This window comes from Agelaius phoeniceus, chromosome 5 (genome assembly GCF_051311805.1).
Source record: "Agelaius phoeniceus isolate bAgePho1 chromosome 5, bAgePho1.hap1, whole genome shotgun sequence".
Taxonomy (NCBI): Eukaryota; Metazoa; Chordata; class Aves; order Passeriformes; family Icteridae; genus Agelaius; species Agelaius phoeniceus.
Genome location: NC_135269.1, coordinates 11,738,604 through 11,756,772, shown reverse-complemented (window position 1 = coordinate 11,756,772; position 18,169 = coordinate 11,738,604). Strand labels below are relative to the sequence as shown.

Below are 18,169 nucleotides of genomic sequence, written 5' to 3'. Positions count from 1 at the left end.
TCACATAAGGACTGCATTTCATTAAATTTGATTCTCACTGCAGTTACAGTGCTGTGTATCACAGCCTCTATGTTCCACAGATCTTACAATTATAGTACAGTCTGATTTAAAAAAATAAAATAGAATTACCATGAGCTATTTCCAGGCAATGTCAGGATCCTAAAGACAAAAATTCACAGGAAGATCACATATCAAGGCAGTAGAGAAAAGAGCACAGAGCTAGGACTTGAAGTGTGGCAGATATCTCAAATAAAAGGATGCCCAAGAAACCAGGAGAGAATAGAAACTTTTGAGCCAGAAAGTGCCCTGAACAAAGCTATGTATGGCCAGCTCAGATAATTGAGGAAATCAGAGGGAAAGAAGAAATAACAGTAAAAAAGAGCTCATGACAGAACCAAGTTAGCCAAGAGCTTTCCAGATCAGGTGTCTGTGGGAGAACCTAGGAGACATCAGCTGGCTGCCCTCACACCTTGCACATCAGCCTCCCCTGCTGAGGCTGAGCCAGCAAACTGAGAGATGGAGAGTCTGAAACCCAGACAAACTTGTCATATATCCTCACCATGTGTAAATTACAGCTCTCTGACCTTAGCTGGCTTGGCTTGTCTTGCTTGCTTTAGATATACAACAAGCAGCTTAGGAAGATGGGAAGGTTGATTTTTTTTTCAAATGTGTGACAGACAACACTTCAGCTAGAAACAGCAAGTGCAGAAGCCACCTGTGCTTTTGGTTTTTGGACTTACAAAAGCAAAACTGGACTCTCCTACCCCAGCCTGGCTTCTGTAAAATTTACAGAACTGAAATGAGCAACATTAATGTACTTTCCTCTAAGCAAACATTTTCCATTGAAAATGATATTTCATACACATAGCATCAGTTCTTTATACTGTGTCCCCAGAACTCCTACAATGATACAAATGCCTTGTTTAAAGATTCAGTTTCTTTCCTCCTTGCTTCAAACCACACACAGCTCCATTGAAAGAGAAGAACTTCATGGTTCCAGCAAGACAGCAGAGAGAAAATATCTAAATAAGGCTTTTCATCTGTCAAAAAAGTACAGGTAGACCAATGCAGCTCATTCTTTAGTCATATAAGATTTGTGCTTTGAGGTTATGATTTCCCAAACAAGACCCCATATACACTTCAAGTACAGTGCAAAAATTTACCAAAAAAGAGAACAAGTGGAAAAATAAGTCTGAACAGCAGCATTCAGTTTTTGGTGGTGTTCAGTGTACTCAAAAGCTTGACTTTCTACCCTTTTTACTCTCCCCAGGTGAACCAGAAAGACCCTGCCTTTCCTATGGCTCTGGCCTGGCTGAAATCTTAACCCTCTCTCTTTGAGCACACAAGTGGCATTTGAAGTGGGCTCCACATTCAGGTCCCACCACAATGAGTTTAGAGCAGAAAATGTAAAAGACTGAACACCAGTACATAAACCATCTACAAAGAAAACCATTCCTATTAGAGGTCAACAAGTGGTTTCAATATACCACCAGGCAAAACCCACTCGGGTTTATGTGGCCATCTTGCAAACACCATGGCAAAGAAGTTTTAAATGTCCATTGGATTAGGATGGCAATCTAAAGCCCACCACCAGCACCAGTGGTCTGTCACTGACCATCCTGCAACTACCAAGTTAGAGCAGTCCTGACAGAAGTCACTTCCAAAAAGACATTTCCATTACAACAGCAGTAGGATATGAAGTGTTCATTGTTCCCAATATCAATTGAGAAATAAAATATTGTCAATAATTGAAGCATTTTTAAAAAAGAAAAGAAGTCAGTCCATATAGATCACTGCAGGCTTCCAAGTGATATATTCTGGAATGGTGAGCATTGTGAGCCCAGGAGTCAGCAGAACGAAGGAATGTTTCACTTTATGCAAAGCAGCTTTGAGTACTGTGAGATATCAGGACCTTACCCAGCATGTGTGTAGAGTGCTGTAAGAGCTTCTGAAAACAGCCTTGATCACTACCAAATCATGGTAATAACCATAAAAAGCATGATAAATTGAGCAAGCAGAATTTGGGGGGGCTAATACTTGTTTTTCCTGCACATGACATCATACCTACACAGAACAAAATTGGTTAAAACAATGCACTAACACTTCATAGGAGAATTCCCAAAAGTTCCCCCTTTCATTTACCTTGCTCTAAAAGGAAATAAGTGGTAGCTTTCCCTTTTCATGGGAAAGCGAGCAGCTCTCCATCTTTGGTACTTTCTTCCATAATTGTGGAACTAAATAGCATAGCAGAGACCTCAGTGACATGTTCTTCATCTTAAGCCAGATTTAGAACAGCCTTGAAAGGAATGCCATGCAAAGACTCATTTTCTAATAGAGCCCCCTTTCTCCATCTTTGATCCTCACAAACTCGCTCTGACAGCTACAATATAGAAGAGGTCACCACCACAAGCTGGCTATTCTGATCATCACCTCCGAGAAGCTGGCACCCCAGGAAACAGGCAGGAAAGCAGTTCATGGGAACAGCACAAATAACAGAATGAACAAAATGGAAATTCAAGGGCAGTGACATGCCTGGCTACTGCACAGCCATGTCATACAGTTAATGGAATTACGTGGCAGCAGTCTTTCCCAGAGAAGTAAATCACTGAAACATTTCTGAAGCCTGTCTGCCAAACACCTCATATTTCATTTATTACCCTTTCACAGCAGCAAGTTGTTCACAGACTAAATTTCCCTCATTCGAGCTATGCATAAACCCTTTAGACTGATCTATTTAACAAAAATGAAAGTCACATTTAAAAAATAGGGAAATTGTTCTTAAAAGGCCTCTATTGGAGCTTGTAAATCCCACCAAAACCCCTTGTAATTGCACACACACATTATGTACCCATACACCTTGCAGTCCCAAGCACCTTTCATTTTTCCTGAACTATTTCCATCACTTTTTGGAAAAGAGGTTATTTATTCTTAAAGAAAGCACGTCCATTTTTCCAAGGCTGAGCAGAGTGGCTGCTGCAGCAGGTCAATAAGGCACTGCAGGAAGGGCAGCACTGCTCTGCTCCCCCTTCAGAGACAGATCACAAGCACTGCCTTCATTAACAAGTATTGACTACCCTCTCTAATTACTGCATTCTAGACCTTGCATTTTCACTGCAGCACGAACCTCAGCTGTCCACAGAAGCCATTTGCTCAGCTTACATTTAGCTTTTACTGACAATTTCACAGGCTGAAAAGGGGCAGAAACCATTGTTTTATGCATAGACATTTCTGAGTTTCCAGAAATAGTTAAAATACCTAGATATTCACTTACTGATATTAATCCACCAAATTAGATACCTGAATCTGTTGGTTTACATGTATAAAGTTAGAAATAAAAATCCAATATTCAAACTTGTAACTTAGTGAAGCGGTTTTCAGAAGCGCTCAATCTCAATACCTCAGAAAAACAGGATATTTAGCTGTTACATATGCATGTAAAATCTTGGCTGCAGAATAGAAAACTCCAAACTTGCTCTCACAACTCTGATTAACCCCACTGAGTAATACCTTTCCTTTTCCTATGCATAATTTAGAAACAGACAATCAATCCCAATTAACTGCAGGCAGGAATTTAATTCTGAATCACATTGTTGGCAGAATAGAATACTACTTTTCTATTCCCCCCCTCCCTTTTCTTTTTGTCCTTCAGTGTTTCTCAGTAAACAAATCCCTGATTACTTTTTCACTTAAACATTTGCTGCGTTAAATATTTGCCTTAAGGTAAGTAGTTCTATGGAAAACTACAACATCTACACCCTAGCCTATTTTTCTGAAGGATTCTTGTCTATATACAGGAATTTATTAACTTACCAGTGAAGACATTTACGAGCATTTGGTAAGAAATTGGGGATTCACATTTTCTCCTTAGGTCAAAAGAGATTCTTTTTACACCAGGCTGACTTCGTGCTATATCCTCAGAGCCAGCCAAGGTGGCTGCACAACCTGTAGACTGAAGGGCCCACTGCCTCTTTCACTTCCTTTTGTGGTTTTCAAGGCCAAAACGAGAGGAAGAGCTTTTTTTTCCCCACCAGAATATGGCACTTTTCAGTTTTTTTATGAATACATGAAAATGTTTTTAAAGCTAGAGCTTTATTCTTACATTTTGCTCTTATATGTGGGTGCAGAGAAAGATGGCAAGACCCCACACAAGCTCAGAACACCTCCACTTCATGCTCACTGTTCTCTCTGCATGCATAACCTCCTCCAGAAAGCAGAAACTTCAGTGAGTAGCAAAACTCCACCCAGACAAATGGCAAGCACAGTAGTGTGGCTACCAGAGGAATATATTGTCAGGCTGCACTCATCATTCCCTGCAGAGCAGTATCATTGCCTGCTGAGCATTCCCCATCCTTCCCACAGGAATGAGTGAGCTGCCATCAACAGAAAGTGGGATTTTCGTCACCCATACCTGATGCTTGCCAGGTTGCCTGTAAAACAAGGCGTCCACATTGAAAATACTTATGAGATGGTCATAAACACACTTCACACTTCCAGCTGTTTGGTAGAAGGAAGAAGTAATATTTTTGTTCTGAGCTCTGGGGCACAAAGAATGCTCAGTTTATAGCAATTGCTTCTCAGTTCTGCAAGTACAGTAATAAGCTCACATAAACCAGTTTTGGAATAGTCCTGCAGCTGAAACATTCTGTATTCATTTCACACTGGGTCAGTGTTTTGAAGGATGTCTCTTCACAGCACTGCTCTCAAAGCAATCTCAGTATCAGCAGAGCAGGCTGAAAGCAATAATCTGATAAGTATTTACTGTTTCTCTAATGTAATAGCCTGTGGTGTAAAAACACCCTAAAATATAGAAACATCACCTGCAATCTTCTCATCCATACTCCTTTCCTTGCTGTTTATGCAGCAATATGAAGCTTTGATAATTATTTGTCCAATAAGATGGAGATATCAATCAAATAAAACACCAGCTGCTTCCTCTTTTTGAAGGCAAATGGAGTTCTGATCCTTTCAAGTTTCTTTTGCAGAGAAGACAATTCTGAAGGTAAAACTATACTTATCACACAGACTAAGATAAATAGGTCAAAATTATTTTATCAAAGGAAATACTTTCAAAACTTTTGAAGGCTGATTATTTGCTCCTGAGATGAAAATACATATACAAATGAGAACATTACAAATGAAAACATTATGGGTTTGAATAAATAGGTTGTAAAGAGCCTCAGTCCATTCAAAACACTATTACTTGCTATACAGGGCTGCTTGAAAATAAAATAAAAATGTACAAAAATTTACTAAATTTGGGACCCAGTATAGTACAGGATCCAGCATTTTGGCTCACAATTTGACAAAACAGTCCTAAAAATCATTTGTTCCTATTTAGATGGAAGCACACTTGACAAGTACATCTGCCTCACATGTCCAAAGAAACTACAGCAAATAACTTGTATATAATTTCTTATCATGCTGCTCAGTCACAAAGAGGAGGGACAGGAAAGAAAGTTGCTGAGACAAATTTTGCCAAGCATCAGCAGAGTCACCAAGGGATTCAGAGAGGCATTCAACAAGCTCTTGGAGCAGTTTCTGAAGGTGAAGTGTTAAGTTGCACAGACACAGGGAAAACGAGAAGTGCATTACTTTGGGGTTGGGTTTTTTGCTTGTTTTTTTGCCTTTCTTTTTTTAAAGAGCATCAATTGCCATGGAAGCAGAAAGCAAAATTGAGTTTCAGAAAGGTTTCACTACCCAGCATAAGTAACCACACTGCAGATATGAAAAGCATAGTGCAGGAATTACAGCAAAACCACTAAAAGGTTTAGGATATTTTACCTTTTATCCATTTCCATAGGCAATTTATCCTCAATTCCAGATTTTCATCATTGATCTCCAGCTCACAAGTAACCACTCTCAAGGAAAGAAATATGCAGGTAAATTGCTCTGTTTTCATACTAGACTTTGAAATAAGGATAGAAAACAATCATGCTGAGCCAATTGTAACTATTTTACAATTAATCACAGATTAATCTGTGAAAAAGAAACCTTTTGAATTAAGTCTGTGAGAAATAAACCTATGGTCATATCATACATGGTCATATTTTTTTCACCATAAAAAGGCCAGGTCTGATTTTATGTAAATATGCAACAGATAGGTCAGAAATCCCTTCACCTTTCATATGACACGGCCAATTTACTCAGCACAACTATTTCTATTGAATTACAGCTGTATTGGGGACAGCATATTTGCAAACAATTCACAGTTACACTAAACCTTAGGAAAATTAAACCTGATTTACTGGCTGTAGGTCAGTACTCAAGATTTTCAAAGAGTTCAAAAAAGTTCAGTGTATGAACATCCATAAAATTATAGAATGGTTTGGGTTGGAAAGGACCTTAAAGATCATCTCAATCCAACCTCTCCCCATGGGCAGGTACAATTTCCACCGGACCAGGCTGCTCAGGACCCAACCAAACTGGCCTTGACCACAACTTCTCCAGGCAACCTGTGCCAGTGCCACACCACCCATGAATAAAAAATGAGTTCCTAATATCTAATCTAAATCTCTCTCTTTTTTAGTTCCAAACTGCTCCCCTTGTCCTATCCCTATCAGTTTGTGTATTAAGTTCCCCTCCATATAAGTCAGCTTGCTGTTTTGTTAAAAACCATGCTGGAGTGAGGAGCTCCACCTGAAGATACATATAAATAAGACAGAGGAAACCATATATAACTAATGCTGTTATCAGTTTGCCTTTTGTTCCCTGAACATGAAAAGCTCAGAACCTCTAAGGAGTTTAATATTTTGCCCCTAAACTCTGTTGAACGCTGTCTGTAGCTTGAGCCCATGGTTGCCAGTGCAGGAAGGGAAAGCAGAGCAGCTCTGCTGAGCCACAGCCAGCTGGAAATTCAGCAGTAGCCCCTGCTGCCAGAACCCAGCACTGCCCCAGCTCCAGCCCAAGGGATGGCAGCAGCATGGGGAATCTGCTAGCCCAGCCCTAAATCCTGCCATTCCCACTGCTGCATATGCACAGCTGCTGTGGTGAGCACGCTGCAGCCCTCCCTCCCTGGCTCCAGCACAGAGGCAATTTATTATGCTTTTCTTAGCAAAGGGTGGTGGAGAATTCAGTGAGATGCCATGAGGGAAATAAGATTTTAAATTCAATTACAAAGTAAAAAAATAAAAAATTAAAAAATTACTGCATTTACTTTGCCTGCCTGTTTTGAGCCTAGTAAGAGCAGGATCCCTATTTAAGTCTGTGTACAAACATGGAGTTAAATATTCATATGTCAAGACTTGCCTACATGTTGTTTTATTGATATTTGTCAATAAAGAGCAATATGCAGCTGCTCGTATCTTAAATTTACATAGGTATCATGTACTAAGACTGAATTTTCACATTTTCAACACAGGGCACAATTCTGTGGGTAAACCAACATGACTAATGCTTTGAAATATACTGAAGTAGAATAAAGTTATTAAATATAAATTACCTTATTAACTTTCTATTAGAATTAACTTAACAGAAATAAAATAAAATTCTGCATTAGATTTCAAAACTCAGATTCTTGTCATAGATGTAATGTTTTTAAAGTTATCTCCCTTTAATCTCTGAAGAGCTGAAAAATACAGTTGTGCTTTTATCTTATTTTTTTTAATTCAAACACCCGAATTAGAATTAATAGAAAGAATTCACACCTGCTTCCTTTTTAATATCAAATAAATTAATCAGAGAAGAGATGCAGTCATTCCCCATAATCCACTAATCAGGAAACAAACATTATGCATCTTTTCAGAAAGTTATTTTGCCTGTATATTCCTAAGTGTATCTGCTAAGTCCTAATTAGGGAACAGAATAGTATTTAAAAATAACAAACAAAAAAAAATCCACCCCACAAGCCCAAAATCCCACACTGCCAAGTTAATAAGTAGAAAAGAGTAAAAGAGTTGATTTTCTACACTCATCAAATAATTAATTATACAATCATAATTTAAACTGCAGATTGTTCAAAGTTATAACATCCACGTATAGAAAAAAAAAAGGACAGTGGGAGAAGCATATATTCCACACAAAATTTGGTTCTGTATTTGCACATGTCATTCAAAAGCTTATGGTAAAAATGGAGGTTCTTCTTCATGATCAGAATTTCATTATCTATATATTGTTATATATCATCTTTATGCGGCTTGCTAGCAGATGTTGTAATGCAGTTGAGAAGTTTTCATTTAGAGTTTACATGCTTACTAGTTACCAGAGTTCTCCTTCCTTCTTTCAATACTTACCCATGCACCAAGAAAAAAAAGGAAAAAAGAAAATCCTTAGGCATTGGGTCCTTTCAGCACCATGCAGTCCTCCCCATAGTTACTGAATAGCTCCTGCTTTTCTAATCCCTTGTATCCTATACCTGAAAAAAACTCCTTATCAGAAAGCTGATCCTGCTTCTGTATCCTGTGCCACAGCAAATATTGTATTTTAAATTCAAACAACATGCTCTCCCTCACATAGCAAAACAAACAAAAAAAAAAAAAAAAGAAAAAAGAAAAAAGAAAAAAGAAAACCAACTGCAGGATTTAAGATCCCCCAGCTCTGTGTACTTCAGTTTCCAGCTCTGCTAGCTTTACCCACACTTAGTGCTGCCTGTCAGCACACTGACTATAATAAGCATGTAGTCCTTGTCAGTCTCAGGAAGGATAATATATTCTCACTTCTCATATTTAAAAAGCATTTTTCCTTCCTGAAACTGAAGCTAACATTTGACAGCAAGCAGCTACTTGGTTTGACTTCCTGAGGAAGGAAAAGTACTTGGAGAAATTCCTCCATTTCCACCCCAAACTATAGATTCAGGGTGGTACAGGGGCACAAAGAACCACCTGAGAATGAATGTATGGGAAGCAGAGAGGGGCAGGAGTGGCTCTTTTCTCCCATAAGTACTTTTGTACAAGCAAACAGAGCTCAGTGGAGCACTGTGGAAAATGATGATTACTAAATATACGCTCTCTTGTGGTGTCCACAGAGAACAATTCATCTACTTCTGCTCAGGTTTCTAATCTCCTTCCTTGCAGTGAGAGGAAGCAAAGAGTGAAAGGTTTTGTGGTTTTATTTTCTGTCAAGCCAGCAACAGTGTGAGCAATAGCAGTGCACACTACAGGGCAGCAGACTGACCAAATTCTTTTTCCTGCAGAAAACTCTCTCCAAAAACACACTCTAACTCAGAATTCTGTATTTTTTTTCCCTGATCTATCACCTGCCTCCACCTCTAGGCAAAAGGAAACCATTGGAAAGGCTGGTGCTCCAAAGGAACACTAGTGACACTTTATGGGTCCCAGCACAGTAACTGGAATTTTCACTTGCATTGCTCTGGAGTCACCGAGTGAGTGTTTGGATTCTGTAACTTCACCATATTTGAGTATTCCTAATATCACACCTAAACAAATTAACTGGAAAATAGTTACAAGCTGTTGTGCCCCAGAGCTGTTCCCTATTGCAGGTACTTCAGCAGCATCACCAGCCCACATTTATATACACCAGTCATTTCCGCTGTGTCCAATTTAAAACCTCTTTGTTATTTGAAAGGACTACATTAATATTTTCTCAGAAAGCCATAGTGAAAATAATGAGCTTTTAGAGAAGAAGAGTCTGAAGTATCTGGATCAAAGTAGTTTTAGAAGACTGTGAAGACTTTCTGATGTCTCCTATACCAGAATCCTGATCCGTTGTCATATACTGCATGCTGTTTCAGATAAATGCTGGTCACAGATGCCTTGACCCCAGCAGAACACAAGCAATCAGTTAAGGGCTTGGCAGATGCCTTCAATCTGTGTTTAACCTTGTGGGAGGAAAAAGTAATGTGACAGTTTGAGATACACACAACACCCCTAAAATACACCTGTTTTCTAAGCCTCACATAAGCCTTTAAACCAACAAATCATAAGACATGCATGGTGAAACTACTTGATCCCTTTTTCATTTAGAACCTACCACTGTCCTAGCTCAACATTTTCTGTAAGCTACAAGAGGCAAAAAACTCAAATAAGATTCATTTTAATTAGGATCCAGTCCCATACAAGACCTAAATGGCACTTGGGACCTAGCAAAGAGGGCACAATATTCACAGTGATAAGGTACATGATATATACCACGTTACAACACCCTGATATTACTCAGGTTTTAAAATGGTAGGCTACTTTTCTCCAGCAGCTCACCTGCATTTAGTCACAAGAGCTCCAAAAAATCCCATAAAAAGCTAATGAACTTGACAGTTGGCATTGGCCACCTGGGAAAAGCAACCATAACAGTGTTAAAAGGTAACAGTTGTTAAAACCAGGAAATAATAATTCTCTACAGTTATGATGAACAGACACTTGTTTGTTTAAGCTCCACGAAAATCCTTTGAAGAGGTAACTCACTTGGGATTTGAAGTTCCTTTAAGTTCCTTATTAACACACACAATGTTAATATTGTTCTCATTTCTATGAACAAAAAAGCTTTTCATATATCCCGTGCACAAGCAGCCCTTATACAGAAAAGAAATAAAAGGAACAGTTAAAGGGGCAATCCTGCAGACTGAAGACCAAGGTTAGCCCACACCAGCACCAGCCAGGGCTCCTGCTGGCCATCCACAGCACTTGGATATTTCTCTCCCCCTTGACTGCATGTCAGCAATGTTGTTCTAAGGACACCCTCTATGCTTGATCCAGGACAGGGAAAGGATGTAGGGAAGTTTTTAGAAGCATGTGCACAACCCACCTCCTGGGCTGCTGGCTTTGGACCCCTCCCCAAACACACGAGCCAGGGCAGTACCTCCTGCTGCCTCGCTCACCTTGGCAGGCTTAAAGAGCACCTTCACAGCCAGCCCAGGCACCTGCCTGCCCTTGACTTGCAGGTCTGGTGAGCCTGTTTGCCCCCTGGATCAGTTATAGATTAATAAATTATGAGGAACACTGTTTCCTGCATTATCATGCATAACTCAAGAGGTAATTACAGAGCAACAGTCAGCTCAGATTACCAGAACATGCTCAGCTTAAGCTGCTGCACTCCAACCGCTCTGCTTGTTGAAATGGACAATGATTCTTAGTAGGAGATTGGTGCAACTTGCTCTCAAGTTTAAAGTACATCTTAATAGAATTCACATTGTTCTATATTTAGAATTAAAATAAGCCAAAACACAATGCTGAATAATTTTATGCACTGATAGCAATTCTGATTTTATTGTACATACCACAAAAAAACAGGTGTTTTTCAAAGCCTTCCTAAAACCACATTTTCACACAAAAATTTCCAAGCTTTAGTCATAAAGGTATAAAAGCCCTCTTTTAAAGTTTCAAGAATTAAGATTTTTCTGGCTTTTGAAAGCCATTCCCAGGTGTCTCATCTCATATTACTTTCTTGAATGCTCTAGTACCACTAATCCATAGGAGAATAATTGAAGTACAAAAGGATTCTACCCTCACAGATGAAATGCAACCACTTAATAAGGAGAGTTAGTGTCAGACTGAATAAAAAGGAATGTACAGTATGTTTGCATTAAGACAGGGACATTTTGGCAAGAGTCAGCTGAAGAAAAGGCTGATAGCAGTGTAATTGCATAAAACTGAGAAAAAATTCAATTCTATCAGAAACAATTGACTTTTTCTGTATCAGTGACTTTGCTTTGATTCTTAACTCACCAATTCTGAAGAGAGACCTAATTAGTCAGTAAGTTTAATTTCCTGACTCAGTTACTGATGTTAATATAAATAATGCATATATACTAGTATTCAATTAAGGAAATGAAGTATCACAGACAAGACAGTAAATTATGGTAAGTGATGGCAAAGAGGAAAAACATTCTAATAACTCACTACAAGTTGTCATCAAGCCCTTGTGATACAAGACAAAATACTTAAAAAGCAGCCTGCCTTCAAATATTGTTTGCTTTAAAAATTTTACAATTCAGGGAATTTATGGAGTTAGGAGTCTGCTGTAGACCCTAACTTTGGTTTTTGATTTAGACTACCTGTTTCATGGTAGAAGAGAAGCCAGGAGCCTGCTCTCCTGTGAGCTGGCAGGACTACAGCATTCAAGAAAGTCATGTGGCATATGACAGACTCCTGAGCTTAAGCAACCAAATGTCTCAGCCTAGGAGGAAGATGAAGCCTTAAGTAAATAAAAATAAGTCTCCCTACCCCAGCTTTCTAGCTGGAGCTTAAAGTCTGGGCAGTACCCAAAAGGAACAGCAGCTGGTCGGGTCAGGATGCTGAGCCAGAAGCAGAGGCAGTGCCAGGGAGCTCTGCACTCTACCCTAGATTTTCTACCTTGAGAAGCCACCAGGAATGGGCAGGGGGATCTGCCCTCAAGTTTTCCCGGCTGAGGCCCCTCGTGCTGCACAGAAGCAGGAGACATACCAAAGATGCAGTCAGAAACTTCTCTGCTGACTTCTCAAGTGCCACAAAGTCCCCAGTGGCAACCAGCAGAGCCAAAAGCCTGGCACAGAAACATCAAATGCTCAGCTAATAAAAAGCCAAACCCTTAAAAGGGCCAGAAGAAATTCAGCCACTGAACCAGTGACTTTTAATCACTGTTCACCATTGTCCCTCTCCTAGCTTCATCCAATTCTGGCCACACCAGCATCTCTGTGGGAAGGAAAGTGCCTGCAGTTACCCATGAGGGGAAGGCTGCACCTCTAAGCTACATTATCACCTGTGCTGCAAGACCTTTGTTCAGAAGCCTTTAACAGACCACAGAATTTCCCATGCCACAGTACAGTTTCACCACATTTTTCCTTCTTTCCGGGCTATTTAACTTGTTTCACATTAACATCTGACATACTTAGCATTAATACTTATAATGAATGCTATTTCATTGCACTGTCCTCCCTTCCACTCAGCGTCTTTTGCCTCTAATTTTAACACATTTTATGCTCCATTTTACTGAGTTTCAGTGCAATTAGAGGTGTCAAATTGCTCTGAAACTCATTAGAAATACATTTCTTTACATGTCTAGTTTCGCAGACTACTGTAGCAGTAATTTTCCTTCTCCCCTGTTTTTACTCAATTCTCCTCATATTCTGATATCACCTTACTGCTGTGTACCTGCACCCTGGGACCACATCTGATTTCTACATGGCTTGCCAACATTTCAACAGAACCCCACCCTCCCTTCCCTACATTTCCTTCAAAAGACTTTTCTTCTGCTAAAGGCTTATCTCTGTTAAAATGCTATTTCCAAGGCAGCTGGGTGAAGAAACCATTAAAAATCCTTCTTTCAGTTTCCTCCTTTATGCTCAGGTTATTTACACAACCTGGTGCTCTGGGGACACACTCCCTAAGCAGCATTCTCCCTCCCTTTGTCAGGAGGAGTTTGTTGACAATGGCATGAATCTATCGAGCTGTCCTCTGCTACGCATTTGATTAAAATGTTTTGACCATCAAGAGCTGGAGGCAAAGTTTATTCACAGATTTAACACAGATGAAAAGGATCATTCTGATTATCTGAGTGTAAACATTCATCCCAGATCCCCTTATATTTAGGACAGCTAATATACACAGCATCCTATTCTGGAACAGAAAGCCATTTTTTCTTCTTATAGAGTTTCAGCTACAAAATTCACAAAATTTTAATCAGTAATTTGATTAAAACATTGAATTGACAGAAACGTTTCAAAGAAAATCTACCCAATATTAAGAGAACTAGAGGAAAAAGCCCACAACTGCCTCATTTTAAAATTTTCTTGCTTCATATTTTTCCTTTCCCTCTGACAAAACCTTCGTCATGGGAAGACAACTTATCTATCAAATGCATAGTACTGCTTTAAGACACAACAGTGCAAAACACAGCAGTTGGAGGGCTTTATCACAGATCTCACTGCACCCAAGACATACTGACAAACACTGCCAAACACAGCCCAGTTATGAGCAGGATTTTTACTGCAATGCTGGGAGGTGAGATAGTCTCTCACTGGGACTTAAGAAGTGGGGAAAAAGTCTGATAGCTGCAGTTTCAAGCAGCATGGGTGTTGACAGAAAGAGGAACAAAATAATAGCCAAGGGCAAACCACTGGGTTTTGTTGGTTTGGTTTTGTTTTGGTTTTTTTTGTTATTAACAGCTTCCTTTGTCAATATTCGATTTTACTTGTTACCCAAAAGTAACACATTCCCTGAACAAGCTCTCCTCTTCCAATCTAGAAATTTCCCAAGCACATTTATTAATTTATCTACAAAGGAAATCAGATTTATGATCCTGTACAACAAACTAATTTGTACTGGGTGTGCAAATTATTACTTTCAGTTTCAGCAATGCCTAGAAGCATTTCAGCAATGGTACTTACCAGAACCTTACCTGACTTTGGCCTCTCAGGCTACATTGAAAAGAAGCTTTTGGAGAAAGGAGCAGGCAAGTTTCAACAAACCCATGTCAGTTGCAACTCTCCTTTGAAATCTTTTGTGTATTGTCACTTGGAAGTCAATCAGTGAATACAAACTTTAATTTATTTCAGGAAATCAACACCCAGATCACCAAGAAGTCAGTATTACAGGGCAAACAAGAATTATTGGGTAAAGTAGACGTTGTCAGACAAGAATTAAATAGAAACATCAAACCAACCCAAAATACACATAGACATGACTGGATAGTGTATGAACCAAACAGTACACTCTTACTGGCTTTAAGGGCATCATTTTGATCCTAAATGTTTGGAGGAGAAGTGGGAGAAGAAATGGCAAAAGCAAAGTTCCATTTCTTGGCCCTTCCCCACCTTTGCTTCAATAAGAGGCAGAGGTGATTAATTTGGCTTTAAAACAGGAAGCTCTCTAATGAGAGGAAAATGCATTTTCATGGGAGTTCTGCATAAAGCAATTTGTTATGCTTTACTTTTCCTCATTTTTGAAGAGAGAGGAATGTTTGGAAGCAGTTCCTCATATTCACCTTCCTCTCTCAACATTTTAAAGTATCAACACTCCTTGATAAAGCTCAGTTTTAGCAAAATGTCAAAAAGCCTCCAATCCCCAGGAAGGCTTATAAAGCAGTTATTTTTCTTTGTCAGTGGTCTCTAATGTACCTAGAGATGCAAATCACTGCTAAGATTGGCCCTAATGATTGTATAGGTTTCTCCTGAACACAATGCATAGCAAATTTTCAGTCACTATAGACCAGTCAACAAAATGCAGTGGGTAATATAAAGCTAGGAACAAGAAGAATCAAAATCCAATGTTCATTGCTGTATTTTCAAAGGTAAAACAACCATAAGAAATTGTCAGGCAGGGCACAGTTATCTTTCTAGCATTTAAAAAATAAACAACAAAGATATTTTTCATAGACTAGAGCAGCATGCTATTAGAGTCTCATTTATTTATCTCCTACTGCAAGGTGGAAACCCAAAAGATTACTGAAGTTCCTTTAACACAATCCATCATTTCATACCCATTTACAGGCAGAGCTACAACAGCAGCAGCAGGGAACTATTTTTTTTTCCTGTCAGTGTTAGAAGACACCTTGCTGCAGTGAATGCTGTCCTGAATGCAAATTACCTCAGCTCCCCACGAGGCACTCTGCAATGTCTGAGACTGCCAACAAACAGCACAGAGCCAGCAGATGTACAGTTACAAGTCAGTGGTCAGAGGGAAACTTTCCAGAAAGGGTGAAAATTTGCACTGCAGTGGGCAAAGCCAGGGAAGCAGTGCAGGATTTGAATGCCACAAAAGCTAATCTAGTTTATGTGCAGCAAGGCCAGAGGTGACTGTGCTGATGACAGGAGTAAGCTGTTTCTTGCTATGAAAGTGAGTTGCTGTGTCCCTGCATCCTGAGTGATGGCTTCACACCTGGATCAAGTCTGCTAGGGGGAGATAGAACCTCCTAGGACAGCTCCATCCTCTGCAGAATCCAAGGGGTGCCACCCTCACAGCTCGCAGAGCTCTTGGCTTGTGAAAGTGCTGAACAAGCAAGCTGTGAAACACCTGTTTCCTAGTGGGAGCCTAATTTTGAGTTAACATGCACACACACATTTGAAGCAAAGCTTCACTCAAGTCACACAAACTCTGAATTCTGATTCAGCGGGAAAAAAAAAAAAGGCACCAAATCCACAACAGCTATTCCCTTCAAAAAGAGATTGTTAATTATGTTACTCCACACAACACCCTTTTCTAAACTGTTTCCAGATACCTAGCTTGGCATTTTCCATCAATTTCAAAGTATCTCTGAAGATTCAAGTACTCTTTGGACTAAACTTTTAAATTAATGTCAACTTCTATTGAGAGATAAATTTTGCTTTGTCCTGTAGGCAGTTAAACACACCAAGCTTTTTCAAACTCACAGGTTAACAAAATCCAATTGCCACTTTGCACATGACAATGAAGGTGAATTTGGGCTATAGCAAGTGGAAGAGCAAAAAGATTTTTCTGTTACAGGTCCAACACTTTGACTGCAGTGCATAACAAAAGGCTGATGCTGTAACAGAAAACTTCAGTAGCTTGTATCAGCCTCAGAAATACTTTCAAGCAACACCAAGAATGGAAACAATCCTTGAACTTCTGCCTCCCAGCACATAAAAGCTGCACATAGCCTCCTTCATCAGTCCAACGTCAAAAGCTGTGAGGCAATATTGAGTGTACAGGAGTTACAATAGTCTTTATTATGTCGCTGCACTAATTAACACACAATTTACTAGTTTGAGAAGTGCTCTGATATGCTTGCCATATGCATCATCCAGAAATATTTCAAATGCATTTACAGCTCATAAAACAGATCTACTTTCTGGAGTTCCTTTCCAGATACAGATCTGAGGGACTTGCCTGAGAACTGTCCCCCAGGCAGTAATGTCAGTAACTCTCACCTTGCACAACATTTGGCAGAGACAAGGATTGGGGATGGACTACACTAACTCCTTTCCTGTAAGATTTTCAAGCAGGTCAAAGGCATGGTGCTGCATTAGAAAACCCTTTTCACATCCAGTTAGTATTTTATAAGCCAGAAAAGTATAAACACCTGCCTTTCTTTCTTCTTTTTTTTTTTTTTTAATAGAAGAAAGAAAACATCAGGCTTCATGTTGCAACTGTGAATTAATTTTATTGCAGAATCAAGGCAGTCTGGTGAGCTCTTGTCAGCCACAGAAGCAAGTGGCAGTCACATTCTGACTACAGAGAGAGAAGCTGCCAAGCTATCCTGGGTTTATGGGATGCTGAAGCACTGGCTCCAGCAGCTTCTGCAACAGGAAGAAGGGGGCCAAAGTTCCCCTCTGAGAATAGAAGTCCTGTTCAGAAGGTTCCTTCATCTCATTTTCTGAGATAAATAGATTATGAATGGGGAAAAAAGAGAGGCTTTATGAACTTAGATGGAGAAATCATCACCAAATCTCCTTTTTATTTCCCACATATTTGAAATTCATTTCCTTATCTTAATTTGTGAGGTTTTCATACTTAGAAGTCACAATACAGGAAACTACTGTGAGTTTGGTTATTGTAGTGCAAGGACATTTGATTAGCAGGATATTGCTCCTATCATGACCCTCACAACCTTCCTGCAGCCCAACAGCTGATGAGAGCAGTCACATTGAAAGGCTGCATGCATCCTGCACAAATGTTTAGTAGATAAATCACCTGGTGGAGCTGGTGTGAGCACAGATGAAAAGAGCAACAATGAATAGATTGTAGATGAGTAAAAATACACTACCCAGGAGTCTAAGGTAACAGAGAGCAACTGCAGAAGACTAAAGGAACTAAATTGCAAACAGAAAATGCAGAGTCCTGGTTATAAGTATACCTCTATTGGAGGAGATGAAAAATCCAAGTCTACATGCTGCAAACACAATTACCAATTCCTCTTTCCCAATGTAAATGAACACATAAAGCCTTGAGAAAAAAAAATCCCGCCATCATTAAAAAATTGTGGTTTCATGCACAAATCCAAAGTCACTACACATTAAAGCTAAAATAAAGGATCCTGAACAGCATTGTGGTAGTCTGCTCTTCTCTGTGCATACTCATGGTTTAATTAAGCAGGCCTCTTGCCCAGGAAGTCATGGAATGACTGTCCCCAAGCAAAATACCCCACCCTAGTGTTTGACATGTCATAATTCCCAACATGGTAACAACCATATGGCAGAGATTACAAGCTTTATTTGACCCACTTTGCCCTCACACACCCATAAAACCAATGTGCCGTGGCACACAAGCATGAGAACAGCACATCACACTTGCTGTCACACCACAGAGCTTGGACCTGGAAATATGTGTGTGTGGGCATGTGTGTGTGT

The 18,169-nt window shown here is 39.6% G+C and overlaps 1 protein-coding gene across 1 annotated transcript in view; it reads right to left on the bottom strand.

The window, feature by feature from the left end:
- The window catches only part of FGD4 (FYVE, RhoGEF and PH domain containing 4), a 106,504-nt gene that overhangs the window by 87,683 nt on the left and 652 nt on the right, over nucleotides 1-18,169 (bottom strand). The gene's annotated exons all lie outside the window — the stretch shown is intronic.